At 29.4% G+C, this 18529-nt stretch overlaps 1 long non-coding RNA gene across 1 annotated transcript in view; it reads right to left on the bottom strand.

Annotated features, from left to right (window-relative positions):
- Positions 1-11983: 11983 nt before the first annotated feature.
- The window catches only part of LOC136795803 (uncharacterized), a 15895-nt gene continuing 9349 nt past the window's right edge, over positions 11984-18529 (bottom strand). The window contains exon 2 of the long non-coding RNA XR_010843476.1: positions 11984-12362. This is a non-coding gene — a long non-coding RNA (uncharacterized lncRNA). The remainder of the gene's footprint in view (positions 12363-18529) is intronic.

The following is an 18529-nucleotide window of genomic DNA, read 5'->3' as shown; positions in this document are numbered from 1 at the left end:
ATTAAATGATAATTTTTATTGTGCTTGTTAATTAATTTGTATGAGAACATAATTATTCACACCACTTTTACTATCAACGTAAAAGCAAAAGTGGTATAAGTCATTATGACCTGATCATCGTTACCTTTCATAAAAATTAATTGTTTAAATAACTTCTGAGTGCATTTACTTCAAATGCTTATTCATATTTAGCCCTACTTATGACAACTGTTTTAACAGTAAAAAATATTATTTCCTACATCAAAAAACATCAAAGGACTTATTCTAAATTTTTAAATATCTAAAAACTCTTGACTTAAACCACTTACGCACTATAGTCAATACATGGTATAACAATGACATTTTTTTAATGTATTTTATTATTATTTATAAATTTATTTACTGACATTTACAACTATACATAAAATAAAATTAGTAAATTTGAAGTAAGATCATAATGGTATGATACGGGCATGAAGAGAAACTACCCATTGGTAGCACTCTAAAAACATTTTTACAATATAAGGTCTCGAGGCCATCATCTTCTCAGAAGCCTCGGAGGATTGCCAGGAATGAAAGAGGAAGAAAGGTTATGGGTTTGAGTGGTTAGGGAGTTCATAATGGAAGGATCGATATCTGATATGGATTAATTTATCAATCTAATTATCTGGTTCGGGATAGATCGGTAATATAAGATACACTAAGGTCTTTATGGATGATTTTATTTGTGACAAAGTAAGGAGCATTGAGGGTTTTGGACTGTAAAGATTGGATACGAGAGGAATTTGAAGGTTTAGTGGAGTTCCAAAGCTCAACTCGTATGTTTAGGCCTTATTATTGTCATGTAGATCAGTCTTTTGGAACCTGACATTTAATACGCAAATTTCTTACTTTCATAAATAATTGTTTTGTTTTTTTAATAAATAATTGTGTTGGAGTCCCTTCATATAGAATTGAATCCACCCGAAGATCTGATCTTATAAATGCATTATTATTGAGCAATACATAATTAGCGATATTCCTCTATCAATTATTATTTAATTTCTAAATTATTATCGTATCAAAAACCATTCAAGGAGCGCATACCACAAGGTTATGTAACCGTAGCATGTGATCTGATATAGAAAATGGTTAGGTCATTCTTATCAGTTTCACGAAGATTAATTATAATGTTCAAAATTGTCAATATTGAAGTTTGGCACACTCCGCAGAAATAAAAAAACAAACAACAATACATTGTTAACGACTTATTGAATTATTTCTACAAATTGTTTTTTTAGGAGAGAGGGAAGGATTCAATTTTCACGTAGTAAAAGTTTACATATTAATAAAAAAGGTTGTACTAAAACCAATACTTAAAGAAATTTCTGATAGATTAATAATGATATAAAACAAAAAAAAAAATATTGGTACGCTAGTTGTTAGCCGTTGTTGCGGCCAACTAATGGATAGACGTGTAGATTATAAACATGATAGTACAAGAGCCCAAGAGGAGAAAAAAGGCATTTATTTCACCCCAATTTTTGATTACTTAATTGAAAACTAGGCATAATAACTAGTCAAAATTGATGAGTCTGCCAAGTATAGGTAGGGGGAATAAAAAATGGCGATTGTTTCAAAATGTTAAAAATAATTAATTTTTTATTCGGAGCTCTATATTTTTACAACTACCAACAACAATAGAAAATCTAAAAGAGCATCATTTAAAGTAGAGTAAATTTGCTAAACTGTAAGTCCTAATAGAACTATTTACGTTCAATAGTTCTCAAAATATAGCTTTTTAAAAAGCATCATCATAAAAATGTTGTATGGAACGTACTGAAATATCAGTTGTTAGTTAATTTATTTTGAGAAATCTATATCTAAAGAACTATGTGACGTACAGATGTCTATTAGCACTCAAATTAAAGCTAGTTTAATGAGCTATAAAGTAGTTTATGACGTTTATTTTCGTAAGAGTAGTAGTTTTCATAAAATTTGCTAAAATAAATTATTTATAGTTGTTCGGACAAATTTTCATTAGCCAAATTTATATTCATATAATAATATGATAAAAACTACTACTCCTACGAAGATAAGTGTCATAAAATATTTTATAGTAAGTTAAATTTTCCTTATTTTGAGTGTTGGCAGACAAATGTGCGTTTTATAGGTCTAGAGATATATATTTTTAAAAATCCAACATTTTATACGAACAACAAGTAATTGACATTTTGTGAGTATATTTCAACCCCAGGAGGGCTCCAGAAACTACAGGAGTTGACTCACGGCTTCAGTGTAACAAAAAACAATTTTCTGTCCAGCTGGATTTCTAACTTGCTAACGCGCCTTACCGCGGGGCTACCCCTCGCTTCCTATATATTTTTTAGTTTTTCCTATTTCACAATATAATTAATCTTTCAACGGGTATCTAGAATGTTCTAGATGATATATAAAATTAATAAGAAATTAGGAAACCAAAATTAACGGTTTTTCTTGGAAACCTGAACAAAATTCTTTGGAAACTGGTACAATATTTGTTAATTATTAGTTCAGTTTAAATGATTTTTGTTTGATTCCAATTGGCCAATTTACTATTTGAGTTTTATTTAACCGCACCCGGACCAAATTCCATTTAAACATATATATAGTTTACTATAAAGTGCATACTTTCTGAGTTATTGGCAAATGAAATTTCATTTTCTTTATAACTTTTTTTCCTGATTTATGTTACATATGGATAGTTAAAAGGTTTTCAATATAAGACTTGAACAAGCTACCCCAAAGTCGTAAGAGCCGTTTTGGAGCTACAGTTTACAAAAAAAACCAAAAACATTTTTCACTTATAGCGCGCAGGGTGCCTGATTTGTACACAGGAATCAGGTCCAAAATTCTGATCGTGTCATCTGAAAAAAAATTGTACAGAAGAATACAGTTTTTTTTTTTACATATGGGTTCTAAAACGGAGAAATCCTCTAAAAACTGTATACGGAAAATTGGAACCGATTACAGTGCTAAAAAACCAAGTTAAAATTAAAAATTAAAACATTTATTGACTGTGTGTAATATATTTTATAGTATATTCTTTACTTTTTTTATTTTTATATATATTTTCACATATTCTAAATCATAATAATCCACACCTTATTTTACTTTTATTCCGTGTTATCTATTTTCTTTCCTTATTTTAGTATTTTATCTTTATCAGTTAACGATGGGTGAAACATTGGCAAAAATTGAGATTTTTTTTTTTACCGTACCCGGGTCATCTTCCTTCTATTTATTTAAAAATTATCTTATTCAGATGTACAATATATAACAAAAAAACCAAACAAGAAGTCCTCGAACGATAACGCTGTAATCTAATCAGTATGGTAATCCGATCGACCTCGATGACGTAACACGGAATAAAATAATTTGAAACGTAAAAAAATATTATTTATTTACCAAGTTATGAAATACTGTTTAGGTTTCTCTACATTTTAGGATTTGAAATATTCAGAGTAATGACGAGTAAAGATTTATCATGATTTCTAATCAGAAAAAATATTTGATATTTATTGGGTCATTTTCCAAAAGAATAACTTGAGTTGGTCTAATAAACAGAATAAATAAACAATGCAATCCAGGTGTACAGAATACGAATAATGCATTTGTTTAATATTCATTTTATCACAAAAAAAAAAAGTAACTACTAAGTACTACTTCGACAGATTTAATATTTATTTTTCTCTGCAATTCTACTAGTCAATATTTTGGGTTATACGCCATTTTTGAGAGAACCATTGAACCCAAACATTCTGGTATGGACTGGATTGCTATTTGCTAAGTATTGCAATTATTATTAATTACTTAATGAGTAGTTTTTCTACTTTTCATTCTACAATTAATTACATAGGGCAGATAATAATCTTCTAGGCTGAAATAAAGTCTGATTAATTTTAGTTCAAATTCGTTATATACGGTTGTGCTCGTAGAACGAATATTTTTTAAGAAGAGTTATTCTGCCTTTGTGTTGGAAGTCTTTTGTAACCATTGAAAAAATAAACCTATTTACAACGAATACGTTAAATTCTAGTTTTCACAAAAGCAAACTTTATCTGATAAAACTATTTCTTTCTTTAATCAGTTAGTTGAAGAAATCAAAGCTTCAAATCCCGAACACATAAACAAAATTCGATTTCACCGGTATTACTGATAAATGAATTGTGCATAAACTCATACTAAAAAGGAATAATCTGATTGTAGGAAGATGGTCCCGGTGGCGGGCAAGCAAGGTAATAAACGGCAGAAAAACTAATTATTAGAAAGAAACGTTTCGGCCTCACTCTGCAGGGCTACGTCAGAGGCTGAATGAGAACGAGACACAAGCATTGTAAAATCTTATAAAACTACTAGAATATACTTACAAAGTTTTATACAAATTATAAATATAAATCTTCAAATAATTTTTCTCTCAAGAAAGAAGAAACATTTAGGTTTAAAATGGGTTTGGGGAGTAAACACAAATATTAATATTTCGAATTAGTATAAAGGCTTTTACACGTTTAATTGTATACTGTGAAACCATATTCGCGTAAATTCCTAATAATGATTCGGTACTTGAAAAAAAATTCAAAGAAAAGTCAACAAATATTCAGAATTTAGTACTGCCCAATCACATATACAAGTAAATAAAACACTTCTAGTTGTTTTTGTTGATGGTAAATATACTCAATTTATCATTATACAACCTATACTAGCTTAACAGCTCGAATCTCAGTTTCAAAAGTTGTTTATATAAGACTGAAAAGACAGGAAACTGCTCATCGATTTCAACTATTGCAACAGTTACTAGACAAATGGTCTAAATTGCCAATCCATTACAAAAGATCTACATGAATATTATAAGGCCTATCAGGCATACGGAGTTGAGCTTTGGTGCTCCACTAAACCATCAAATTCCTCCCGAATCCAATCCTCACAGTCCAAAATCCTTCGTAAAATCCTTAATGCTCCTTACTTTGTCACAAATCAAGTCATCCGTCATGACCTCAATGTTCCATATGTTGCCGATTTGGCCAGAACCAGATACCATTCCTTTCATGGAAAACTTCCCAACCACCCAAATCCCCTTGTTTCTAACCTGGCTTCTCCTTCATTACTTAATAATCCTCCTAGGCGTCTGAAAAGAAGATGGCCTCGAGATCTTCTCTTCTAGAAATGTTATTGGAGTTCTATCAATGGGTAGACTCTCCACGTGTTTGTATCATGTCACTATGTCACCTACAGCAAATTTGCTTGTATGTATGTCATACAGTTGTAAATAACAATAAATAAATGATTTAAAAAAAAAGTTGTGTTTTGTTTTTTATTTTTTAAGATTATTTACTATTTTATGGCTACAGTAACTAATTCTGAAGTTTTATGGAAATACTTCAGTACTCCCATAGTCACGGAAGCGAAGTATATTTTGAAACCAATGTTTGCTTATTTTTTGTACAGAATGATCAAAGATATCACAACAGTCTAAACATAATTCAACATGAAACCAACATCAAATTTTGTTTTTACACTATTCTAGGATAATTTTCGTTTTAAACCAGTCTTGTTCTAACGGGCACACATAGTGAACAGTCGTTCTTTTCTGGCTCATAAATGCAATTGGTGTCTTGAATGGATTCCTTGAATCACGATCGAGGAAGAACTTACAATCAGTTGACAACTTTTATGAAGAGCTGACTTGGTTACTATTGTTTGACAACATTAGGGTATCAGTGGACGGACAACTGCCTTAAACGGCTTGTTATCCACCGCCACGTGTCGAGGACGATCCACGTGACCATGCACGTGCTAGTCACGCCTTCCCTAATATACTGATCACCCGCCGCAATCCTCTACGCTCGGTAGCCATCTTACATAATGAATCTTTAATGTGTCGGAAATATTTCTGACTACCGTTACATATTAATGGGACGGAAAGCTGTATATTTCTTTTTTTCCGCATAATTTTATTTTTGTTACATTTGAATAAATAACAACATTTTTGTTATTTTGTATTTTTAATATTTCTTTACATAAAAAAATGTGCCATTAACTATGAAGGAAATACAAATTTTCAAATCGGAGATAATTTATTTTGGAATGAGGTGTTAATGGTTGACAATAGATAGATATAAGGAGGTATTGTGGTCAGCAAAGATACATAAATAAAACAACTTTTCTATTTGGGCTTACGTCTCGATCTGAATTTCAGGCCTTCATCTGGGCTAAAAAACAAAACGATGTAACAACCTTAATTCAGAAAAAAACATAAAAAGAAAATAATAACAAAAAAAACTTGGAAATATACATAGCAATAATTTAGGTAAATTGTAATTATTTAATTAATTACTCATAATTTATATTTTCTTCCGCACCTTTCATTAATTATTTTTATCATTTGCTTTGTATAATTCTTACCTCTACAATATTATATTTTATCTTCTATTAGTACCGACTACAATCGACTTAATTTATTGTTATATATATTTTAGTTTTGTTAATTTGCTGACTGCACTCCCGACCATCCCTCATATTTTTTTAAAAAATTAAAAATAAATTATATTAGAAATGATTAACCATTTATTTGTAAAATAATGCTTATTTTATGTAATTACATTACATTTTTTACAACAATTACTTTTTTACGGTGAAATCTAAATTATTAAAAACAAATGACTATTAATAATAATATTAATTAACTAATAAATAACAATAACTAAATAAAATGCTAAAAACATCCTAGGTGATTGACCCCTTTTTTTTAAATCATGTAATGCAGCTCGTGTCGTATCTAAATCATATATTAATTCTTTGATCAAACAAATCTTCGTATCTATATCTTATTCCTTCTTAAGACCTCTTAACTCTTGCCTTATTAATATAATACATTAATACAAGACTTTGTTTGATCAAGGAGCTTCTATGTCCACAATAGTTTTTATCTACTCAAAGGAATACCGTCGAAACCCTAATCCTCTTAATTGAACCAGAAGCAATTTTCCCAACTACGTTTTAGGCTAAGACGACAAACCAGATCGATAAATATAAATATTGGCACTATTTTTGTTGAGGCAAGGAACATAATATAAACGGCATAGAAGGTAAGTTTGGTAAAGAGTAGAGACTGCGTCTTGGCAAGTAATGTGAGAAAGATCCCAATCCCTTGGCAGTTGTGAATTTCCCTCTGAGCCGTGTTCCGCCAGCTTGTTGCACCGAGTTGATCGTTGCCATTACCAATCTGCTCTGTACAACGGGAAACATATTTATAAAATTTTAAATTTATAATAATTAGAAAAATTCAAAAAAGAAAAAACTATTCCACTGCTTTCTTAATCGTACAAGCTTCATTTTCGCACAAACGTTTGAATTCATATTTCAGTAAAAATAAGGGGAAATAAAATAATATATAACAAATCATTTACCAACAAATTATTTCTTTGTACAATATTTGACTAAAATAAATTACCCGTTTATTAATTTAATGAAGTTCGCTCTTTTTTATTCACAAGTATTTTCCATTAGTTTCACGAAATAATTTAGAAATGTGTCGATTCACAATCAATTCAACACAATTTTGAAACTTATGATTTTTTCAAATTCTGCACAGGTGTTGTGTAGGTATCTTATCTTTTACTGAAAAGAAGAATCTCTTTATTTTTATGAAGTGATAATGTTGGAGTTCCCCAATTTTTTTACGTCTACCAAAAAAAATTCGCAGCCAAAAAAAGGTTGGGAATAACTGCTCCATGGCCTTAACAAAACAACATTATTGAATTCATTAATACCATGAGGTTTTTAACCCCGATATGAATCTGATTTATATATTATTAATTATTATAAATTACCATCTTCATTATTATCATAAATTATTATATTCATTATGAAGAATTATCTTCTTTAACATCGAGCGTGATTCTGACCGAATCACCTCCTTGCACAACTGTTGGTCTAGTAACGTTACTTCCTTATAAAGTACTGGACCCCTGACCGTCCATGGGTTTTAGCGGTACAGATTTAATTAATTTTTTAAGCGCCTTTAATAAATAAATGTATGTATCTATAATTTATATAAAATGTCAATAACGAAAAAAAAATTATTAGTTACAAGGCAATGATAACCATCCTTCCCTTTAATTCAAACAAAAATTCCAAAAAAATCCTAGAACCCTTCTGATATTTATTGTTTGAATACTATACTGGGTTTTTATGAATATTTGAACTCCCCACCCCCAATCCAGTAGAGGATAGATCCAGTCACTCGCCCCTTAGAGAGGAAAAAAGTAACCCCCCCGGGACCGCCCCCTACCCTCTAGGAACCCTGCTGTGATTAAGGAGCGCCCGCGGGCCGTGACCGCTCGATATCGTGGTGAGTCACGGCGCAGTATGTTCCATATAGTCTAGTACCAGTAGCTCTCAATCTATTCATAATATATATTAATAATAATACGCAATATTTATTTTGAAAATAACTATTCATAAATTTAGGGTTTAGTATGGACCGCCACAGCCTTTTCAATAGAGCATACTTATTGCAAAAAATACTGGGCCATTCTTTAATAAACTACCACTTTGATATACTGAGTCTTCAAAACCTTGAAGACGCAATAGTTCTGTATTTTTTTTTCAATCAGTTTGTTTGAATCTGTTCAAAAATATATGAAAAGGTAAACGTATAAACAAATTTTTCGTATTGATGAATTCTCGAGCGTAACAGTCCAGAAAAGGTATTTAAATTTTTCTCTAATTTTTTAAGCAAAAAAAAATTCAATATAACAAATTATGGTCGTTGTTTAACTGCGTTGTTACTTTTAGAATAAACAAGATATATGCAATATAAATTATTTTTAATGGGAGTAACTTTGATAATAAAATTCCTTAAGATTTACTTCAAAACGTTTATTAATGATATATTTCGACAGTCACTTGTTCCTTTAGGTCTAGGTCCATACATTTTCATAAAATAAACTTCGTCCTTAATAATAGTTAGGTGCTATTGTGGTCAAGTTGTTCAACAATCTTTTAGAGAGGACAGTCCTTTAATAAGTTCTGTCCTTCCTCAAAAAGTGCCTCCTAACTGATGTCTCACCGAACTGTACGCGTCACGAAACGGTGTTTTGTAGTTATCATAGGGCTTGATTATATAAGGCATGCGCAGGGCATAAGAGAATGCGTCTCGCACTTGTCTCCCGCCATTACCTTCATACTATATTTAAAGTGACCAATCGTTAACCTAGTTTAATAAAACGAGTATTTTTCATTGAATGTCAATTATAATTGACATTCAATGAAAAATACTCGTTTTATTAAATAATTAAATTAAGAATAATAAGTGTATTTTTGTTTGAATTAATAAAATGTTTTATTTATTTACGTTCTAGTTTTTTCTTCCTCGTTTTCATTGTAAAACAATTCACCTTAGAAATATCCATCTCCAACGTAACTATCTTAAACAATAGCGGGTTCCTAAATCAAATGAAAATGTGATCTCAACATCTCCATTTGCAGCAACATTTGGAAAAACTGCTTAAATCTTAAGTAATTTTATATATGTTCTCCAGCGTTACATATTATTTGATAAAAAACAAATAAATCGGCCATTAGAGTTGCGATACCCTAATCAATGCATTCTGAGAATGGAATTTTTAGGCTTTTAATATAATTTAGTAATTTTATTATTTTCTTTTGAAAATTCACTTGCTACACATCTTCGTTCACTTTTTGCAAAGCGAGTCAGGAAAAATTTATTTTAGAATGTTTATAATATACTTATACCGATGACTACCGTTTGTCTGTTTGTTTTCGGTCTATGGATTTTCAATAATTAAGAACAAAAAAAAATTAACCACTTCCTCTCTTTTTACTTAGAGGTTATATTATCCAAAAAATCGAATATTTATTCTTTCCAAAAGAAAAAAATATTCCTGACATGTGATGTGCATACTAGAAAATTGACAATTAAAAAAAAATATTAGTACAAAAGTTGAGTGGGAGTTTCGATTGAAGCGAATTTTAATTATCTGGATCAATAACTGAATTATTGTCAATAATACCAAATATTTAACTTTAAAATTTAGAATTATAGACAGTTAAAAAAATATGCTTTTGAAACTGTAGGAAATCACTAAAAAAAGTCACAAACTTTCGACGATTAATAATACGCTATACCAGACAAATAACTGTTTTTAGTGTATACTTTGAAAACCCAAGAAAAGCTGGTGGAAATATGTATTTTTCTTACGCAGCGCTCGTAAGACTGAAAAATTAATTTGCAATTTTTAAAATGTCATAGGAAATCCAGAAAATGTCACACTCGCAAACTTCAGTAGAACATTGCTCGTCGCTTGCACAAAACGTTTTTGGACTTCCAGATATGTTTTCGACAGTTTTATTTATTTGATTTCCTCATTTCAGAGAAAATAAAAATAGTAGTTTATTTGGTAATGGGCCTACAATGCATATTTTTATGAAACTGAGATTTTATCCTATAACCTAGTACAAGCTATAAAATAAGAAATAGATCTCGAACTTTCACGAAAAGTTTTCGCTTAAACGTTTAGAAGAAATATAATAGTGAATATCCTATTCTGAACTATTTACTAAGTAAACATTTTTTTCCTTATTACTGAAAATGACACCTTGAATTTAATCAAGTCAGTTACTTATATACTTCTTATAAAAAAACAACAAACAATGTTTTACAAATTTTACAATTTACAATTTAAAAAAATGTTCTGCGTTGATACTGACCCTGAAAAATGATTTTAGCTGAGAGTTGAAGAAAATATGTTATGATACGTATTTATTGACGCAAATAAATTTATAAGATTGCTGTTTCGTTTTATCATCTGGAAACAAAAGAAAATATAATAAATAAATAATAGGAAAAATTAAAACGTTGACTTTATAAATTCGACTTATTGAAATAAATTGTACTTCAAGATAAATCTCAAGTATAAAACTCATCCCATTTCTCAATGGGATTTTCTCTTTAGATCAAAATCCTTGTTTTTAAGAAACATACAGACGTAAAATTCATCCAAAATTTTTAAATGGAAAATTAATAAGAACAAGTTTCCTATCAATCCATTTGCATCTCTTAAAAAGTATGCAGTTTTTTATGAAGAATTGTAATTGTACGCAAAAAACTTGTACATTTTATTTTAAAATTTTAATTTTTTTTTTTTTGTCAAATAGACGTCACAAATGAACTGTTCAGTTCCAACAACCACTTCTGACTGTCCGGAACTGTAAGGAGCGTACGTAGTACAGGTTTTGGGAGTGAAAACCCTGTACAACTCCGTACAGTCAGAAGTGTTTGTCAGAACAGACCGAACATGTTCAATAAAAACTTAACTTATGTATCTATAGATACTCCCATAATAATTTTCCAAAAGTGGATTTATTGACTTGTTATAGAAAACTCCTCATTCGACTGTTCTAAACCTGTCTGCAAAACCATAAATGATTTAATCAACTAAAATTTAAAAATTATAATATAATAGAAATAATATTTACATATTTTTTTAATTAATCTCATTTATTAAGAATAAAACCTTTCAATAATCAACTAGTAAATAATACTAACTATTTAAAATAAAAATGTTTATTAAATTAGTGTCTAGAAGTATAGAGGAATTTATTTCAAATTTCCCATCACAACAGATTTATATTAGAAATTACACAAAAATGACCTTTAAACGACCATTTAGGGATTTTAATAAAAATAAAACAATTAAGAAAAGAAAAAGTGTAACATAAAATTACAATCGAAAAATTATGCAAAATTATTCATAAAAAAAATTAAAAATAAAGAAGACAAAGATTATCCATTTTTCAAGACTTTAAATGTAACAAAAACTTTGCAACTATTTACAGAATTAACCTCTGAAGATGGACGGATCGTCCAAATTGTCGAAAAGACTCTTTCATAGATGTAAAATTGATATAAATAAATAATCAAGTAAAAAGGCAATTTATCCGCCCTTATAGATAAGAGCAAAAAAAATTTGATATATTTTTTATTTGGAAATAGCATTACAAGGTTTTAGAAACAAATACATTTACAAGAAGGTTTTGTTAGGCACATACATAAATGATTATCATATTTTATTTTATATATAATATTTGAATATCAGTTGAAATTAAAAAATAAAATCAGAAATATTTGTGTCCAGAGATTGGAGATTCCAGTCCCTCCACTTTGATTCAATCTCTCTCAATGTTTCCTCAGAGCCTGGACGGCCGATGTCTACCTCAGGGTCCGGCAGTTCGAAGGCCGGGACTTCAATCTCATCAAAGGGAAGATTATCAGTCTTCCAAGATGGGTCAATGAGATCGACCAAGCGTCCGTCCCACACGTACTGCGTGTCAGCGCCTACCGTCTCAACAGAGAGAACATATTCATAATAATATAAGTATCTTCATAAAGAAAAGGCATTGGAAGGTGCAGATGGATTAGTTATCTGTAATTCAACACTCATGATCTATTTGAAGATACTATCTCTTTATGTCCTTTATAATATAAGTATCTTCATAAAGAAAAGGCATTGGAAGGTGCAGATGGATTAGTTATCTGTAATTCAACACTCATGATCTATTTGAAGATACTATCTCTTTATGTCCTTTATAATATAAGTATCTTCATAAACATATCTATATATTGATGAGTAATAGTTAAGAATTTTAAATAAGCATTGAATAGTAAAATGTACTAATTAATCTAGAAAATGGTCAAGGCGGCACACAGTGGGACGAATGATCTTGATGACAACGAAAATATCCAATTTTTTTCTAGTCATCAAGCTCTCAGCATTAATTGTGTTTTAAATAAATTAAATAATCTTTCTAAAGGTATTAAACCATAAGATTTATTTGTGCTATAGCATTTTTTTCTAATAATAATAATATTTTATTGAAAAAATACAATCTGCCAAACTGAGGGCAATGAGTACTGGGCTGTGCATATTATATTACACATTTATACACAAGAAAGTAAAAACAAAATAAATAATAATAGAAATATTAATATAAAATAAAATATTAAAATAAATAATAACAATAAAAATAAAATAAAAAGTTGAATATAATGTAAAATAAAATTTGACAGAATGTATTAATTGGACAAGTTGGTAGTCGATTACACCGCCTCGTATGTGTGACTACCTGCTGAGGCTGCTAAAGACCTCCCCTAAACCGAAGACAAAGGCAGTCATTTAAATGGCTGCTAACAATCAAGAGTTAGCAGTGCATCTGCTCGACCCTACACCACCCCCTCCGCTTCGTGTTTAAGATCGTTGGCTGTTTTGAATATTATCAAAAATACTTTTACTACACTGTTTTTACTTTCATTTACCTAAATATAAAATACATAGGAAGGGGACTTTTACTTTTACGTCATAATTGACAAACTAAAAGTGCCGCTTTACATAATCGATTTTACACTTTTTAACATTTTCTTAAAAACGACTCAAATGATTTTGATTGAACTCGGAATTAATCCAAGATTAATATCAGATATATTAGTGCATAAATTGGGATTATTTAATTTATATTCCTCTAAAGTACCTCTAATTTTGTTTATTAGTAATCATTAACCATCTCACAATTTTAATAGTAATGAAAAATGGATAAAGATAAACTATGAAAAGATTTGATAATTAACATTAGGAGATAACAGACATTTTTTTTTCCACGTTGAAAATACATTTCCAGAAATAAGTAGTAAGTATATAGTAGTAACAGTAATATAGACGTACAATACACTGTTAAAGAGCCGAAGATTTTAGAAAAAATAGTTAATATATCAAGTCGTGGGTAACACAGTATGACGAAAAATGGATTAATTATATTATTTCAAATTCTTGAGACAAGGTAATTATTTATTTAATGAAAAATGGATTGTTGTAACCTGATATTTGACTGCATGTGGAGTGCTTTTTTTCTGTTTCACCTGTCAAATAAATTTTTTCAATGCACCATAATTATTAAATAGTTAGTTTTTTATTTCACATAACCTATATTTGAGTCTTTCAGTTTAAAGGATAGCCATGGAATCATTGAGATCTCAAAAAAAACATTCTTAGTATTTTGAATCTATAACTATTTGGCATTAAATAAATGGTTAACACCAGAATGAAAAGTTTAGTAAACTGTTATATTTCCTTTATACTTTAAAAAAAAAAATTCAAATTCCGCAACGAGTATTATGTTCTATTAAAAGAACGTTTCTTACAAATGTTGAAATTTGAATTGGTCAATCTGCGAAATGAAAGTACTACAAGTAATTACTGTGACTAATATAGAAATAATAAATAATACAGAAATGTAGTGAATAATAAAGAAATATATGTTCTAAAACGTTGGAGAATAAATACGATTTTAGGCTCAAATTAGTGTTTTTATTAATTTGTCATAGTTTCTCTAAATGTTTTTATTAGCTATTCGTTTCATTGAAAGTATACTCTGTTATTATATTAGGTATTTTGTTCGGTCGTTATAATAACTAAATTAATTAGTATTTATTTGTCATTTTGTATCTCCAAGGTTTCAATAATAAGGGCAAAGAAAAATTAAGGTGTACACTTTATTAATTTTAAAACTGATATAAGAGGAATTAGCCAGCATAAAGTGGACATAATGAATAAAACAGATGTTTAAAACGACAGTGAATAATATGGTAAAAGATTAGAATCAATAAAGAACATAGAGAAATGGAATTAAGCAAATTCCCAAATTAAGAACACAATGCTGAGCTCTGTGCACTGGAATTTGGATATATTGATGGGTATGATGGGAGTGGATAGCTCATTGGTAAGGAAATGGACTTCTAACTCCTAGGATTTGGGTTCGAATTCGGCTGTGGCAGATAATTATTATTGTACTGTAGCCGTTGATTCATCACCGTGGGCTTAGGAGCCCTCCAGAATCCACCCAGCCTCATAAAGTGGATACCATTAGTTGGGTAAAATTATAGCGGTCGAGCGTGAATCTGACCAAATTACCACCTTGCAAAACTGTTGGTATAGTAACAGTACTTCCTTACAATGTTCTGACCCCTGACCCTACATGGTTTTTTTGTTTTTTTTATGATGGGCAAAAGGAAAAAAAAGTATATATACCATTATAAAAGTAATAAATAATATTAAAACGTTTGTAATCATCTGAAAAATGATTAAAAATAAATTAATTAAAATGTAATAAAAATAGATTTTCAATTATAACACAGAATTTCAGACAAAATCTTCTGGAAAACTGCACTTATGAAAAAGAAAAAAAAATAAGGATTTAAAAAATAGAACTTATATTCTATTTAGAATATATATAAAATATTTTTTCAATTAAGATGACGTATATTCACAAATTAATTGTAAGTTAAGGAAAAAATTATAAATAGGAAATTTTGCTAAATCTCAAAACATTTTAGATTTGCAAATGGTTACAAATTAGTGAAGTGGATATATATACATAGTTAAATAGTAAATTATTCGATTTAAATGTTTAAATTTTTTTATTAATTAAAATTTGTCGATTGTAACTGTATGTTAATTCTAAAACTGTTGATTGTAAATATTTTTATTATAGAACTTGATAATGGGCAGGAGAGCCCGAAACGTTCGGACGTAATGAATAAAGAAGCAAAAAAAGGGTACAAATTCCTGAAATAAAAAAGGATCAAGTTTTATTGAAGCGTTTATTTTATATTAAGTAAGTTTTTTTTTGTTTTTTTTTCGGCCAAGACTCCCATTGGAGTCCTATACTGCCTAACCATGGTTGGGGGTCAAAGTTCTTCATTTTGTGGGACCGCCACTCAATGAAAAAAGATTAAGTAAGTTACACTTTGAAGAACATTTCAAATGCCTCCAAACTTGTTAAATTGTTTTCCAATTATTTCATCAAAATGATACTTAATCAGGCTTGATCAACCTGTACATCATCAAAATGATATTTAATCATATCCCAGATATCAACCAATATCTTCGCGAGAACCCTACAATTCCCTGAAGGGTCTACCTTCGGCCAACTAACGTCGAGACCCAATTAGTCTCGCACAGATAAAGTGAAATCCTAAACCTCTCGCTAGGTGCCCTTTCATTAAATGGCCTGATTAAATATTTCTACATCTGCTATTACACATTCACCCCCGCTTTGACAAACAGTCCATTTACATAGGGACCGGTCCTCTTCTATATCTGGTGACGCCAAATGGTTTCCTTGCGACGTTAACAGCTGTCATAATACGACATGTTGTTATGTCACAGCCACTTCAATCTGTCCACTCTTCGGCCACGAATCAATTAACTATATCCTACTGCTGTTCGAAACAAAATGGCAGAAATGCCTCCTTTGGCGTAGGAAAAAAAAAATTAAATATATCACTCTTTGAATTTCTCCATGGTTGTGTTGTCGAACTATCAATCTAAGCTCGGAGGCTGCAATAACAACAAAAGGAAATTCTCTTTGTATCCATGCATATACTATATTGAGGCGACTTTTTGAGACTTCATAATCATTAGAATAATTTTTTTAAAAAATTTTCTTTACTGAAATATTTTTTTCTTTTAAATTTATTTATTGATAATTAGAACTGTATTAAAATATATATAAAAAGTAAATTTTATGTTTTATTTATTTTATGCCATATGTCACATGATACAGAAATGTGGAGGATCTACACATTTTTAAAACACCAATAATATTTCAAGAGATCTCGTGGCCATCTTCTCAAACACCTAGAAGGTTTATCAGGCAATGGAAAAGATAGGTTAGAAACAAGTGGATTTGGGTGATTGGTAAGTTTATCATGGAAGGATTGGTATCTGGTTCTGGCCAAATTGATAAGATATAGAACATTGAAGTCCTAATAGATGACTTGATTTGTGGCAAACTTATTAAACACTAAAATGTACAAAATATAAATTAAGATTAATAAATAGAAACATTATTTACAATTGCTTTGTAACTGAATTTTCTACATAACTGTAATAACCACTAGAACTGACTCATAGAAGTTTTGGAACAATACTGATCGTAAGTGAAATGAAGGTAATTGTAAGTTTTTTTTATTTCTATACCCTAACTCTTCTCTAGCAGGTAGTCTCTTAATTTCTGTTTTGCATTTTATATGTTTATTATTAATGTTTTTAATTATATCTTATGAGTTTATGATATTATACTTACATCATTTTAAATTTTGAACATCTTAATAACCCGATTCTTATATTTTTCTATAGTGATCATTTTGAAAAATATCTAATGAAATTTAAAAGAAATGATCACCTCAGAAAAATATGAGAATTGGGCTATTAACAAAAAATCTAATGTTCAAAATTTAAATTGATGTTATTCTAATTTCAAAAACACATGTTATATAATTTCATAATTAGATACAATGAAAATGAGAATCTCTACCACACCCAGAAATGGGTCAAGGGTTAAATACTTTTTAAAGAAGTACTGGTTCTTGAAATACGGTGTGTAAAGAGGTGATTTATTCACGATCACGCTCAACCACCAGATTTTTCCCAAATTAAGGGTACTCTTTACGAATCTGGGTTAACATCGGAAGGCTCCGCGAACACACAGGGCTATAGTGAAACAGAAAATAATTATTATATATATAAATATATTTGACCGTATAACTTTTAATATAAGAAGATTGTAAGGGTTGCGGTCAAAAAAGAACAAATAGTTTTTAACTATTTAATGTCCGACGTTTCGCCCCACTTTGCAGGGCTTCATCAAGGCTAAAAAGAAACAAAACAACTAAGAACATTACAACAATAAGGTAAATTAAGGTAGGATACATATTATGTAAAAATTAAGTGATAAGAAAATTATAAATAGATAAAAGGAAGGAAGATAAAATAGTATTAATATAAAATAAACATGAATAAAGAATGATAAGAGTAAAAAATTGTAACAATCGTAAGAATAAAAATTACGTAAAATATACAGTTAACATCTTAATATATTTTACTTAATTTTTATTCTTATCATTGTTTATTCAAGTTTATTTTATATTAACACTATTTTATGTCTTCCTTCCTTTAATTTATATATAATTTTCTTATCACTTAATTTTTACATAATATGTATCCTACCTTAATTTACCTTATTGTTGTAATGTTCTTAATTGTTTTTGTATCTTTTTAGCCCTGATGAAGCCCTGCAATGTGGGGCGAAACGTCGGACATTAAATAGATAAAACTATTTGCTCTTTTTTGACCGCAACCCTGACCATCCATTTATATTTATAAGAAATAATTATGTGCCACGGCTGGATTTCAACCTTCGGGTTAGTAGCACAGCCAAGTTACAATTAACAACATAAATAATAAATACATAACATGCAAAACAGAAATTAACAGAGCATCTGCTAGAGATGAGTTAGGGTATGGGAAACATTAAAAAAATAAAAACTTACCTTTTGGACATCATCTATATTATAATGCTATACATTTATTTATATAAAACATTATTTACAATTGCTTTGTAACTGAATTTTCTACATAACTGTATAATGTAAAATAAAATTTGACAGAATGTATTA

The sequence above is a fragment of the Halyomorpha halys genome, unplaced genomic scaffold (assembly GCF_000696795.3).
Source record: "Halyomorpha halys isolate HHAL.00 unplaced genomic scaffold, Hhal_1.1 Scaffold327.1, whole genome shotgun sequence".
NCBI lineage: Eukaryota > Metazoa > Arthropoda > Insecta > Hemiptera > Pentatomidae > Halyomorpha > Halyomorpha halys.
The sequence above is the reverse complement of the archived record's forward strand: the minus strand, read 5'-3'. Positions and strand labels throughout refer to the sequence as shown.